This window comes from Mustela erminea, chromosome 11 (assembly GCF_009829155.1).
Source record: "Mustela erminea isolate mMusErm1 chromosome 11, mMusErm1.Pri, whole genome shotgun sequence".
NCBI lineage: Eukaryota > Metazoa > Chordata > Mammalia > Carnivora > Mustelidae > Mustela > Mustela erminea.
Window position 1 is genome coordinate 59325346 of NC_045624.1, and position 13678 is coordinate 59339023.

At 38.5% G+C, this 13678-nt stretch overlaps 1 protein-coding gene across 5 annotated transcripts in view; it reads left to right on the forward strand.

Annotated features, from left to right (window-relative positions):
- Positions 1-1060: 1060 nt before the first annotated feature.
- DGKB (diacylglycerol kinase beta) overlaps positions 1061-13678 on the forward strand; it is a 700192-nt gene continuing 687574 nt past the window's right edge. For 2 of the 5 annotated variants that reach the window (XM_032305332.1, XM_032305334.1), the window contains exon 1: positions 1061-1307. The gene's annotated coding sequence lies outside the window, so the exon portion shown is untranslated. Of the gene's footprint in view, positions 1308-1444; positions 1846-13678 lie in introns of those variants that run through there. The other 3 variants (XM_032305329.1, XM_032305331.1, XM_032305330.1) reach the window with 2 other exon arrangements.

The following is a 13678-nucleotide window of genomic DNA, read 5'->3' on the forward strand; positions in this document are numbered from 1 at the left end:
TATATGGCAAATACAAAAATTGCTCGGAGCAGAGCAGAAATAATTAATGGTGTGCATTGCAATTACAATAAAAAAGAATTAAGTTTATTTTTAACTTAGACAACTGAGCGCTCAAAGTGGATTAATAGTACCAACAATTAAGTGCTGCGCGTGTGTACGGATGTGTGTGTACATACCTGTGTGTCTAGTTGGGAGGGGTTGTTCATGGTTATCCAGTCTATTACAGAACAAGAATAAAAAGACAAACTATTGCTATAAAAGATTAAGTAAGTTATTGGGAAGTATTCTTGTCTTTAGGGGTTTTGAAAACTTGGTTAAGTTCTAAATTCAGCTCAGCTTCACCTAATGTGAGAATAAGCTGGAGATAAATCAGGGCAGAGAATGAGCAACCAATAAGAAGAGAAAGGGAGACTCCACAGGCAGCAGTAACCAGTAGGTTTCACCGGAATTTCTAGCTGACAGAAATACTGATGCATTGAAATCACAGTGGATACTATGCATGGAAGACAAGAGCCAACAAGGGATGTGTGTATATCAAGATACCCTGCATTCAGCTTATAAACACCCTCCTTAATAGCTGTCTGGTTTTGCATACATTTTATAAAATGGACATGATTATTTCGTGGCTTACATTTTTATTACTCCAATGCATTATTTTACACACATGGCTCAAAATTATCATTTTTATCGGTATGCTGACGGGTTATGCATACAAACGATATCCCTTTTAATATCCACCTGCTTTTCCCCATCCCTTCTTATTTTATCCTCCTCCGTCCTCCAGTCCCCTGCTCCCAGGTGACCAAGTTAGAATGCAGGAATAGAGTGTGCAGCTTTTAGAATTGCTAGAAGTGGGTTAGGCAAGTGGCTGATGAACCATGACCGGGCAAGGACTATAGTTAGCCAGAGGGTGGGGAGAGACCAGGTATCAAGTTTCCTGGGGAAGGGGAAACATATTCTGAATGGTAGTAACTGCAGTGAATCAAGCTTAATGTCTCAACCACAACCACTCATACCTGCACAGTCTCCACCCTCCTCTTATAACTGGTCCAGCAGTTGAAGAGCTGTGAAGCCCTGTCTCTCTGTCTCCTTCTCCCTGAGCTCCAGCGGCAGTAGTAGCAACAGCAGCTGTGGAAGCGCCAGCTAGAGATAGGCAGGGTTGGTGCTTGCAGCCGCGCAGATCGCCTCCTCCTCGCCACACGCACACACATCCACACACGCACTGCACAGATTCCCAATATCACCGCGTCTTGGTAGAAATGAAGGACTCAAAGAGATGAGCGAAGAGCGTGGGTCATGGACAACAGGTATTTCATCTCTGACAAATCCCGTTTCCTTCTGATGCTTATTGGTATGGATAATAAAATAACCGTTTGTGATGCCTAGCCTGAGTGGGAGCCTGGAGGTGGCCGCGCAGAGGAGGGGAAGCGGGAGTGCGTGCGAGGGGGAGAACGGGGGATGCCAAAGATGACTTTCAGGCTCCGGAAACCTACACCTCTGAGCCTCCGCTGCTGTTTTTGAGTTGCAAATTGTCAGGGAAGGGTGGGCTGCAGGCAGCCTGTGTTGTTGACTGGAAGACGATTTCCATCTTTCAGACACTAGTTAGAATGGGCCGTGCGTGCTGGAAGGGGGTGGAAGTCGAGGGGAGGAGATGCTGCGAGCGGAGTTCTTGAAGCTCCACTCCTCTGGGGAAGCCGAGCTGCGAGGCAGCCTTCTTTACCGAGCCGAGAGCGTGTGAATCGGAAGGGATCCTGAGAGCTGGCTGGTCCCAGGTCCTCTCCGGAAAAGCGGTTGCTCTCGCTTCGGGGATGCGATGCGCCCAGCCCTCGCCTGCATCACACTGCAGTAAGTTAAACTCGACACGGCTGGCAATTTGAGTGGCTTCTGGGTTTGTGCTGCGGGGGAAGGGAGGCTGAGAAGAAATGGCGAGGAAAGTTCGAAAAGCATAGCTTTGAATTCTCCTTGACATGTTAAATCGGTTTTTCTCGCTGACTCCCGTCCTAGTTATGCTGTAGTTGGTTTACTCTTGGTTATTTGTTGGCGGACGTGGCTTGTCGGATAGGTATGCCCTAAAGCGCCTAGTCCGTTGTGATTTTAGGCAACAAAACTGGTAAAGGCGTCCTACATTGAATTACAATAGGGAGCTCCTGAAAGTTACTAATGGACGACACTTCGCCTTTTCAAAAGAAAATTCGTGAAGAGGCCAGCTTAGACTTTCAGATACCCACCTAATTGTTACAAGTTTCATTCCAGACTTATTCCAAATCTTCAAATAAAGAAGCAATCTAACAAACGAAATGAAGCAAAGGTCTTTGATTTATTTTATTATATTTAAATGAAATGTGGAGTAGGTCTCTCGATCACTGTCAGACAACTGATGATAGGATAAACATTCAAATACTCTTTAGTGGGTGGAGGGCTGGATTCCCCCCAGTTTCTTACTAGTGCAGTCATCTTCTCCACTTGCTAAGGAGTCCTCTCCTTGTGATTTCAAAGTGGGGGGGGTTTACATAGATGGCTTTATACTTCAAACCGAGCAGCATTGTGGTCCCTGGCAAAAAAGGAAGGCTAAAAAAAACTTTTGGAAAAACTACTTCAACTGGTTGCTCAAATTGCAGATAACAAACTCTTAAAAGGAGGTAAAAACAGGTCAGCGACAGCCAGCCCATTGTAAAGCAAATGACTAAATAAATGTGAATGCAGACAGAATACTAAAGGTCTCTTTTAGAGGGAAACCAGAAATAATTAATCTAAAAATGCTGGCGTATTTCTAACCAGGTCCTCTTTTACACTGACCAGAATTCTTTTTTTTTTTTTTTTAAATGAAGCAAAGAAGAAGGAATTCTCAAGCAGAAAGAACATGTTGCGCAAAATATTAGACCTAGTTGTAGAATCACTGGAAAAATTGTGGTGTTACTATAGTTTTCTCCAAGAAGCATTAATGAAAAATCAGGAGTACGCAAAACAGAATTCAGGATTTTAAGCTGGATTCCATATGCTGTCATAAGTTCTGTAGGATAAAGAGGTATCAAAACTTATGAAACAACTACTGTGAAATGCAAAGTAATTCAGAACTTCTCCATTTTTTTGAAAAGAAGAAACTAAGAATCACTCTTATCCAGTTATTTCAATTTTTAATTGCTATTCCTTCTTGAATCCACCTAATCTTCATTATTTTATTAAGAAATAAAACATATACTGAATGAAATTTGAATTACTTTGCCTGCTCCTGACAGGGTTCTCCAGATAAAATATCTTTGTCATTATGGAAATACCCAATTATTAGAGGTAACCTATTCCATACACACATATTACTTGGTGCAGAACTCTATGTATAACTTTGTAAATCACTGAGTAGAATATAATCCAGAAGATATATTGTGATAGTGCATGTGTGATAATGATTAAAAACTTTCGACAGCAATAAAAAAGAGAAGGAAGCATATACACAAAAGACTAAAATAATATCGTTGGAGCCAGTTTGTAAGCAATTCTGTTATAGATCACTATCCGAACCTCAAGTATTAGCTAAAGAGAAGAAAAATCGAACTAAAAGCCTGAATGGAATTGCTAGGAATTTGAATTGCATAGGGATTCGTCAAAATATCTTTTAACATAGAAACATAGGTAGAAGAAGTCAGGTTTTGGGAATACCTTCTTTTCATCATTTGGTTGGCCTCACTGTAAGCCTCATGTTCTACCTCATGTCATGCGTGAGAATATTTTCAGAACTATTTTTGAAATAAAGCAATTATTTTAAAATTTAAACCTTTGATAAGTTTTGCTGGGAAAAGTGTCTGAACTAGGCAAGTATCCTATGACTCATGCTTCCCTTGCACACTACGGAAAGAAGGAAGAGTTGTAGAGACAAGCCAGAGATAGCTGCTGATCCCTCAACCTAATTCTACCTGCTAATAATGACTATGATGTTGATATATAGGCTTGAAATGACATATTAAGAATATCTTTTCCTGGATGCTTCTCCCCCTGGCTGGCTTCAGGAACAGAACTGTACTTATATATGCATGATGCTGTTGTAATATTCTCTTAACGGTAATACTTCTCCCTAGGAACATTTGCCAGGAAGAAGATCTAGGCGAGGATTTGAAACCTCTTCCTGTTGCTCCTCTCCCATTCGTGACATTTCTCTCTTTTTTTAAAAGATTTTATTTATTTATTTGACAGAGAGAGAGATCACAAGTAGGCAGGGAGGCAGTCAGAGAGAGGAGGAAGCGGGCTCTCTGGGCTCTCTGCTCCGATGTGGGGCTCGATCCCAGGGTCCTGGGATCATGACCTGAGCCAAAGGCAGAGGCTTTAACCCACTGAGCCACCCAGGCGCCCCACATTTCTCTCTCTTTTAAAACACCAATACAAAACAAGGCAATAATCCCATGTATTTGTTCATCTTTAGGTATTAATTATGAAGTAGGTTCAACCCCTTGATAGCTCCTTGGTTTATTTGCATGTGTGATTCATTCGCCGTACAGTACACGAATAGTTAGTTCACAGTTATTGTGAGTATACAAATAACAGGTATTGGGTTAAGTACTTTGAAAATGTCCTCTCATTTATGGGATAATAGCTATAGGAGAGATGGCATTTTCTCGCCTTGATAAGAAACTAAATCACATAGCAGATAAACAAGTCACCTAAAACAACATATTTTAGTAAATGGTGGGCTAGGATTAAGTCTAAATCACTTTGCTCCATTGTTTTATTAAAATGGTACCCTACCATGTTCTAGTGGAGCAAACTTGCCAGTGGAGTGTATTGAGACTGCTTGAGAAATCATAGCCATCGGGAGAAAAATCCCTGCTCGATTGATACCCAAGACTGGATCTATCCAAATGAAAACCTGAATTGACCCCAAATCCAAACTTGGCATATTCAGGTCTTCTAATTTCAGTGTTCTCTGGCTTCATGAACTATGAGAATGAGGCTGGGGACATCTTTGTCAGGAAGGAAAATGATGGAGTTAATATGGGAGGAGAGAAGTTGGAAGGCTCAAAAACCAAAAGGGATAAAAGGGAAATAAGAGGAGGCTTATCATGGTAGGAGACTGGTAAGAGAAATTGTCCAGATTCTGTGTCCTGAGGGACGCTAAAAAACAGACACTTTGGACTGCATGTGAGACAGATAGATAAAGCGCAGATTTAAACCATCTCTTTAAGGAGTTGTAAGGTCTGATTATAAAAATTAGATGAGGCTCGCCTTCAGATATTCTCCTTTATGCTTTGTTTTTTACACTTTTTTTTTTTTTTTAAGAGTAGAAATGATGATTCAAAAGAAAGTGGGAGCTGAAAGGCCTGATGATGACCAAAGAGGTAAAACAATGTGTGGAAATATCACCAGTTCTTGTATAATCACTTTCTGAAAATTTGCCAGGCAATGAAGGGCCATCTTCAACTGGTGAGGATAAAAACAAAAACGGTTCATTTAGGTAAAATCTGAAGTGTTAAGGAGAATAACATGATTATTGTCACTTGTCTTCTTATCACAGAAGACAAACACTAACAAGGAATAAAATGAAAATGTTACGGGCATACCGCCAAACAATATTTTAAGATTGGTCTTTCTCAGCATGCTAAATTTAAACAGCTGAAATTCTTTTTTAAGTATTATCTGAGTCAACAATTTGAAATGAAGGATTTGTCTTGAACAAGGAATCTGTATTGCCATGTAAGTTTGAAACACAATGTCCTTGACTCAGTTTTTTTTTTTTTATTGGCAATATGCCAATCACTACAGAGCAAGGAGCACAAAAGTTATTACTTTCAAAATCAGAGTATAAATATATCTGCTCCGTAAGGAAAGTTGATGAACTTTGGTGGAGCTTTGCAAATACATTTACATTGTCAGCCCTGATTCTTTGTCATGTCTCTTGTCACTTGTGACACTGCGGGTCGAGGTTAGGAGTAGAGTTAGGACAGTCAGCTTCAAGGGTTGATTTTTGAATGTGGTGTTTGGCTCTCTTCCCCTTACAGTTTAAAACTAATGACAGGAACTTTTGTTGAGTGCTTGCTACATACCAGTTGCTTGTATGAGCATCTTGCACATTTAATTTTGACAGTACCTTTATAGGATAATCCAGTTATCATCTGCATTCCATTTTTTAAAAATATTTTATATATTTATCTGACAGAGGGAGACACAGCATGAAAGGGAGCACAGGCAGGGGGAGTGGGAGAGGGAGAATCAGGCTTCCTACCCAGCAGGGAGCCCGATGCAGTTCGATCCCAGGACCCTGAGATCATCACCTGAGTGGAAGGCAGACGCTTAAGGACTGAGCCACCCAGGGGTCCCCTGCATTCTGTTTTATAAAGGAACAAACTGAGGCACAAGAGGGATAAAAGTCTCACCCGCAGTTCCAAATTAGTACTTTTGGAGCTGGGGCATGAACTAGAATTCTGACTCTAGAGCCCATGCTTTTAAACCAAAGGCTCCAAGTTTACTTATTAACTCTTACTGGCTTTTTATAAGCCTCTACAATTCATGCTATTTGTTTACCTCTTTTGTCTCTTCTTACACCTCTCTCTGTAATGTCTTTCTTGACACCCACATTCCTCTGTCCTTACTCTTTAGTGTTTCACCTCATGATGGATCTTTAAGCTTTTGCTGTGACATCACAACCTTCCAGGATTCTGTTTGGAGTCTACCACCGGCCCAACTGTCCTCTTCTGTTTTTCCACTGACACTTGCACTTCCTTTATTATTAAATATGCCACAGAGGGTTGAAATCATCTATTTTCTGCATTGAGGAAGGAAATCGAGCCTTATTTAACTTTGGAATGTTAGTGCTGAGTGTTATGTCTAATACAATAGTAAAAGTCAAAGAACACTGAATTCAAAGCTCTATTTCAGTTCCCCGAGGGATCTGTAATTCCGATTCCATAGTCTTTACCCCCCAAAAGACTACAGAATGGTCTTTAAATGCAGGTTACAGGGTTTTAGTTAGTATATTTGCATTAGTTGAGCTCATAATTTGTATAAAATTATTCAAAAGATATTTGCCACACCCTGTGATACTGCATATTTAGAATATAGGAGGCAATATTTTGGAATAGGACAGATGGCTGATTCTAGACTACAATATTGAAATCTATAACGATACCTAATTTCTGTTACTAATGTATCTTGAGGGGGGTAAAAAGCAAGTGTTGGAATAAGTGGTTCATTGAAGATATTTTGCTTTGTCCGCCAGTAGAATGAAGTTGTGAAATCGTGCTTTCGAAAAACTATTTCTTGAATTCTCGTTTTCTTTGCGGGAAAGTCCTGAGAAGATTTTGCTTTAGTCATAGCTAATAAATATTGAGTCATCTCAGGAACAGACATTGGAAAGTTGAGTACCACTGGAGGAAAATGAAAAAATGGATAATGGTGGGAAAAATCAATCTCTACTGTCTCTCCCCCAGAGAACCATTTTCAGTTTATGGGATAATTTGGATTTTAGTTATTAATGATACGTAAATTTCTTTCATTAAGTATTTAAACATTATAGCAATGTGAACTGGATGGACATAGCTATAGTGCTTTCTAAATATAGTATTTTCATTAAAAGTATTGGTCAGATAACTCTATTTTATTCTTTTTTTTCTACTTTATTCTCTTTCTAATCCACACAAATCATTTGTCACATATGCAGTTATAACCAGGGGAAGACCAGTGGTGATGAGATGTGGAGATGTGTGTTAGCTATTTAAGATCTCTTTGGAGTTGGATCAACAAAGTTAAATAAGAGTACCTGAGTCAAATAGCTGGGCCTTCCTTTATAATATTTCTTTTTATTTATAGGATTTTGTCTTATATCATATTTTGATTATTCATGATGTTGGAATTGTGGTTAAAGGTGTGGAGAAATGGAATCGATATAAAATTTCTCGGTATGCACAAATGCTCATTTGAATTTCATCATTTCCTTCTTAGACCCTGTGATATAGGGGTTAACATTTATTCTTTGCCTTAAAATTGCCTGGCCTCAAATCTTTACAACTTCGATGACTTTGAGCAAGTAACTTAAATTCTATGGTTTGCATTTCTCTTTGTAAAACAGGGATAGGGGACATGATATCCACTTCATAGAATTACATGATTTAATCATGTGCGTAACAGGCTTAGAATGGAAGGAACACAATAAATACTCAAAAAATAATAGCTATTTAGTATTTTCTATTTACTTAGGATGCTCTCTCAGGTAAAAAGTAAAGTGCCAATAGCAAAGAAAATGTTCTAAATAAAATGTAAAAGCTGTTTTCATTCTCTAGTTTTATATTAATAAAATATGAGACTCATAAAATCTATTAAATGTTATAGTAAACATCTTCTTTATAGGGTCATCTTTATTTATCATTTTGCCCAAAAGGTTTTTATTGAATTATTTAAAAAAAAAAAAAAAGAAAAGGTAACTGGTAACAAAGGTAAATGAGACAACACATGCAAATACTTCTGGGAGCGTGGTTGGCACAAATCAACCCTTAGGCCTATCAATTCTCTTCCCGTTAGTTATCACAGTAATGGAAGACCTTTCATTTTTCTTCCTCTGACCACCTTAAGAGGTAGGCACAGCTGTCATCCACTTAATACACAAACTGATCGGTTTTCATCTATTTCGACTCTTCTCCATTCGTACCTATGCAGACTGGGAAAAGATGATCTCTTATGTGAGGAAATCTGTAATTACCTAGATTGACTCCCTTTGAATCATATGAACTGGAAAAGAGGGAGAAATGGAGGTGTTGCAGAAGAGCATTTCAGGATCCTTGACCTGAAAACAGAACTTCAAGCACAAAAGATGAGTTTGTTCAGCAACTTGTTCTGCTGAGACAGAGAATGCAGGGAAATGTTTTTTCCCTGGGCTTTTGACCAAGGAATCCCTTCACTGGTTACTTAATGAAAAGAAAGACTGGGGAGTTCTTGCTTGCCTGCCTTTCTTAGCATTGTATTTGAGAGATGCTAAGTAACAGTCAGCTACTTCTGGGAAATTTTAAGGTTCCTATGAATAAACACACTTAGTAAAACTATTACCTTAAGAAACAGAACGACTGGCCATGATCCTGTGCTTTATTTTATTTCATTCTTTAGTTAGGGTTGGGCTACCTTGTTTTAGGCAATGTGCCAGGCTCAGGAAAGGAAAGAGTAAAATAAGGGACAAATTCATACAGTGATCAAGGTACTTCAGCAAAAGACACAGACAGACAGAAGCAGACACACCCAAACAAGGAAGCAAATACATGATTTATTGTTGTTGTAATAAGTGCTGTGAAAGAGACAAAGAGGTGAAACAGAGAAGAACAGAGGTCCTATTTACTGGGGAACAAACCGGTTTCAAGACTCCTAAGAAACACTTCACATACCTCCCCTCCATTATCCTTTTCTTCATCACAGAACAAGTTTCTGGTGTTGACAGTGAGCAGAGTAGGATTATACACCTGAAGTAATCCAAAAACCAAGACAGATGAACTCATGGTGAATCAGAATTTTTGAATTATTGAGCAAAAACATTTCATTCAGTCAGAAACATGACTCCCACATTGCTTTTCCCTTTACCTTTATATTACAGGATTATTCAGCTTGTGGCAGCTTTTAAAGATTAGAAAAAATGCAAGAACTTAATGTTGCTTAGTAACTTGTGTTGCCTGTCATTTTGGGTTGCACATAAACAACTTGTAACTTCCCCACACTTGTCCCAAATTACTAGAATTGAGAAAGAGCACACAAGCTGATGAGTCACTTTGCTATCCTGTTGTTCTTAATAAGAGTTCTGGTTAGCAGAATGGGTGCGTTCTCGTTACATAATGTTATTTGCCACCCCATATGTCAGAACTTTCTGTTTGGCAAATAGAGGTTCCTTCCCTGTCACCCACTGAAGAAAGCATAGCATTACAGCTCTTCAGGGCAGGAGTATTGTTGTGTTTGGGTGCCTGTTTTTTTTTTTTTTTTTTTCCCTTTTTTAAGATTTTATTTATTTATTTGAGAGAGAGAGGGTGAGAGAGAGAGAGCGAGAGTATGAGAGAGGAGAGGTCAGAGTGAGCAGCAGACTCCCCACTGAGCAGGGAGCCAGATGTGGGACTTGATCTCCAGACTCCAGGATCATGACCTGAGCCGAAGGCAGTTGCTTAACCAACTGAGCCACTCGGGTGCCCCTGGATTCCTGGTGTTTTGAATGTACTCCAGACTGTATCAGACTACGTAGTGAAGGTGAAGTGGTAGAGGTTTTTGACCTTCATTTGGAAATTTTATTTTAGAACTATTAATGCTTTTATCCTTCAAACTACTTGCATAACTGCTTGGTGGTACATTTAGTGTTCCTGTAACTGTATTATCTTTGTTATAACACTTTTGAAGCAAAACAAAACAAAAGAATGGTTTCAATGTGACTATAATAATCTTTATGGTTAGATTGTGTTTTCTAATTCCTAAAATTAGAAACTCTCTTGTGTATGTGCACGCTCTCAAATAAATAAAAATTTTTTAAGGAAAAAAAAAAGATTTGGTGTATATGTCAGTAGTATGGGAGTACTGTATTAATCAAATTTTTTTCTCTTCTAGGAAATGTCAAAGCTATATTGAAGGAATTAGCACCTATGTCTTATCTTTGGGGAGCATTCTGATTAAAGAGAATTCTGCACATACCCTGTTTCTTTAACATTTGTTTTGCTGATCCTAATGAATTAAAATCCAAACTGTGTTAAGATATAAGGAATAATTGTTTGAGGAATGCTATTATGTGTGTTAAAAGAAGAAAAGGGCAAGAAAGCGTTCCTTATCTAAACATTAAACAAAGTTAAATAGTTTTCTATTTTAAAGACTTCTTACAGTTCTTCAGATGCAACTGTGTGTTGGAATCTCTAAGAGTGGGATTTAGTACAAATTTCCCTAATCTCATTTAATCACAGAATCTCTTCTTTTGGGAACATCCATTAATATCTCTTTGGAAAACTCATCACAATTTACTAGTCTATTGGCGTTCAATAATTCATTTAAAAATTTTTGAGCCTCTCTCATACATAAGAGTACTAAGTTCTGGAAAGAAAATTATGAATAGAACCTGGACCTGACATTAAGTAGCTCCAAAATTGAGGGTTAGGAGAAAACACATAGATGTATAAATTAGAACACCATGGGCTATGGGCAGTGCTAGAAGATAGATGTCCAGGAAGCACATCTTCCTGTTGAAAGTTGAAAGTAAGAGGATAAGAAATTCATTACAGATAATTTAGAATGAGTTGGGTCTTGAGGGAAGGTTGTAAAAAAAAAAAAAAAAGGACAATAAAACACAAGGAAGTATTGAGAAATCATGATTCTTTTACTCTCCTGTGAAAACCCGTACTCTTTTCATTCATCCAAGCTTAACCCTTGAGTGACTAGTTGGCTAATGTGAATAAAGAGATGAGAGAGCAAACTGGGAAGAAAATATAAATTTGGGGATACAGACTGTAATTGCTTTCTTTGAAGTAGATGTGAATCCCTGGGAAAAGAATGTGGAGTGAGAAAAAGATAATTTTAGGAACAAATCCTAATGAATTTTAATATTTTTAGAGTATATATAGTTGAGTGTATATATATAGTATAATAGTTGGGATATTAAGAGTGAAAACAAGTGGTCACGGGGGAGGAAAACAATAGCAAAAGTCTGTGGTATTCCTTGGGGCGCCTGGGTGGCTCAGTGGGTTAAGCTGCTGCCTTCAGCTCAGGTCATGATCTCACGGTCCTGGGATCGAGTTCCGCATTGGGCTCTCTGCTTGGCAGGGAGCCTGCTTCCTCCTCTCTCTCTCTCTCTGCCTGCCTCTCTGCCTACTTGTGATCTCTGTCTGTCAAATAAATAGATAAAATCTTAAAAAAAAAAAAAAATCTGTGGTATTCCAAAGACTAGGGAAGAACATCCTATAAGAATGACAAAGTAATCATCACTGCCAGATGTTGCTGAGAGGTTGAGATGAGGAATGAAAAATATCCATTGGATTTGAACACAGGGAGATCATTGGTGATTTTTAGCTAAAGATGGGTTGCCATGGTGACTGGGGTGAAACCCAGGTGAAAATGTGTTAAGGAATGAGTAGGAGCTCAGGAAATGGGAGATGGGGAGTGACTCATTGAAAAAGTTTGTGTATGGATGTTTGAAAAAAAAAAAAGAGTTGTTTCTGGAGAATAATGGAAGTTTGAAGGAGCTTTTCTAAGATGGCTGTTTTTAAGCATATCTAAATATCTATGAGAAGTCCAAATGATTAAAAAGTGTGGTCTACTTGGGTTGTCTGGGTGGCTCAGTCGCTTAAGTGTAAGCTCTTTTTTTGGTTCAAGTCATGATCTCAGAGTCACAATCCAGCCTGAGGCTTGGGGCACTGCACTGGGTATGGAGCCTGCTTAAGATGCTCTTTTTCCCTCTTCCTCTGCCCCTCCCTCTGTTTCATGCACACACAAGAAAGAAAGAAAGAAAGAAAGAAAGAAAGAAAGAAAGAAAGAAAGAAAGAAAGAAAAAGAAAGGGCTCTAGCCCTCTTCCATACCACGTCCTTGGTACCCCATGGCTTTCAGTCTACCAGTTATATCCTCAAGCACCAGGACATGGGTTACAAAAACAAGAACAGAAACAGCAAAATTTAGCAAAGTAAAGGGATTTTTGATGGATTACCTAAAAATGTGAAATTGATTAGGTTCCAAAACGTAGAGTATGAGTTGACTTTGACCAGCAGTATTAGCTTCCGTAGAGAAAGAGGGGATGAGGGAGAGAAGAGAGTAGTCTGAATAGATAGATAGGCTTTGTAATGCTAAATTGAGGATAATTTTGGAATTTAAATTCTCTCGGCAGAATTTGAACAAAGTGGAGAAAGTTAGAAGTTTTTGGACAGGGTTGGAGAAGTTATTGACCAAAGATATTTGCTAAGATCTGAGTGATATTGGGGTAAGTTGCATTTGAGTAGATGTTCATATCTTTACAACAAAAATAGTTTACATGAATATGTGATTCCTTTCAGCAGCTATTGATATGGCATTGAAAAATATAGAGCTCATCCAAGATGTATTGTTTTATTTCATTTTGCTTTTTATATTGTCATCACCTACTCTCTCAGTATCACATCATCTTCTTTATTACTTCTTCAGATCGAGAAATTTGGATGATAATTTTCCTTTATCTTATCTCCTGTTATCATCATGATTGATGAAAATACATAGGTTGACAAGTGAAGTAATAGCTTACAGAAATTCTTAACCACCTTACCTTCATTGGCATTCCACTCCATTCCATGCTAACCATTGGTCAGTGACTCTGTTCTGAATCTTGATATCTGAAATATGTCATCTTTAAAAATCATGAAGTACAGAACATTAATCACCTGTTCTTTCCACCTCCCACCATTCTCCGGTGCCTTGACACACCTTGTTCTCTTTGTGACTCTACTCATTCACCATCTCCTTGATATCTAGGCAACTTAAATAATTCTTTTGCCCAAATCTTCATTGCTTTGAACTCTTTTTCTTCTACTAAACATCTGGCAAAATCCTTACCCTTTCTCAACTGAGAAGTTTGGTTTTGCTTTTTCACTTCATTGCTCTTGAAAATCACAAAACTGTGAAAACTGGTGTCATAATAAATTTGTGATCTCCCATCTCAGTCTGACCTTGGTAATACTATGAGGTGCCATGTTTTATTTACCTTTCCCTTGTCCCTACCAGTCTTCTCATTAA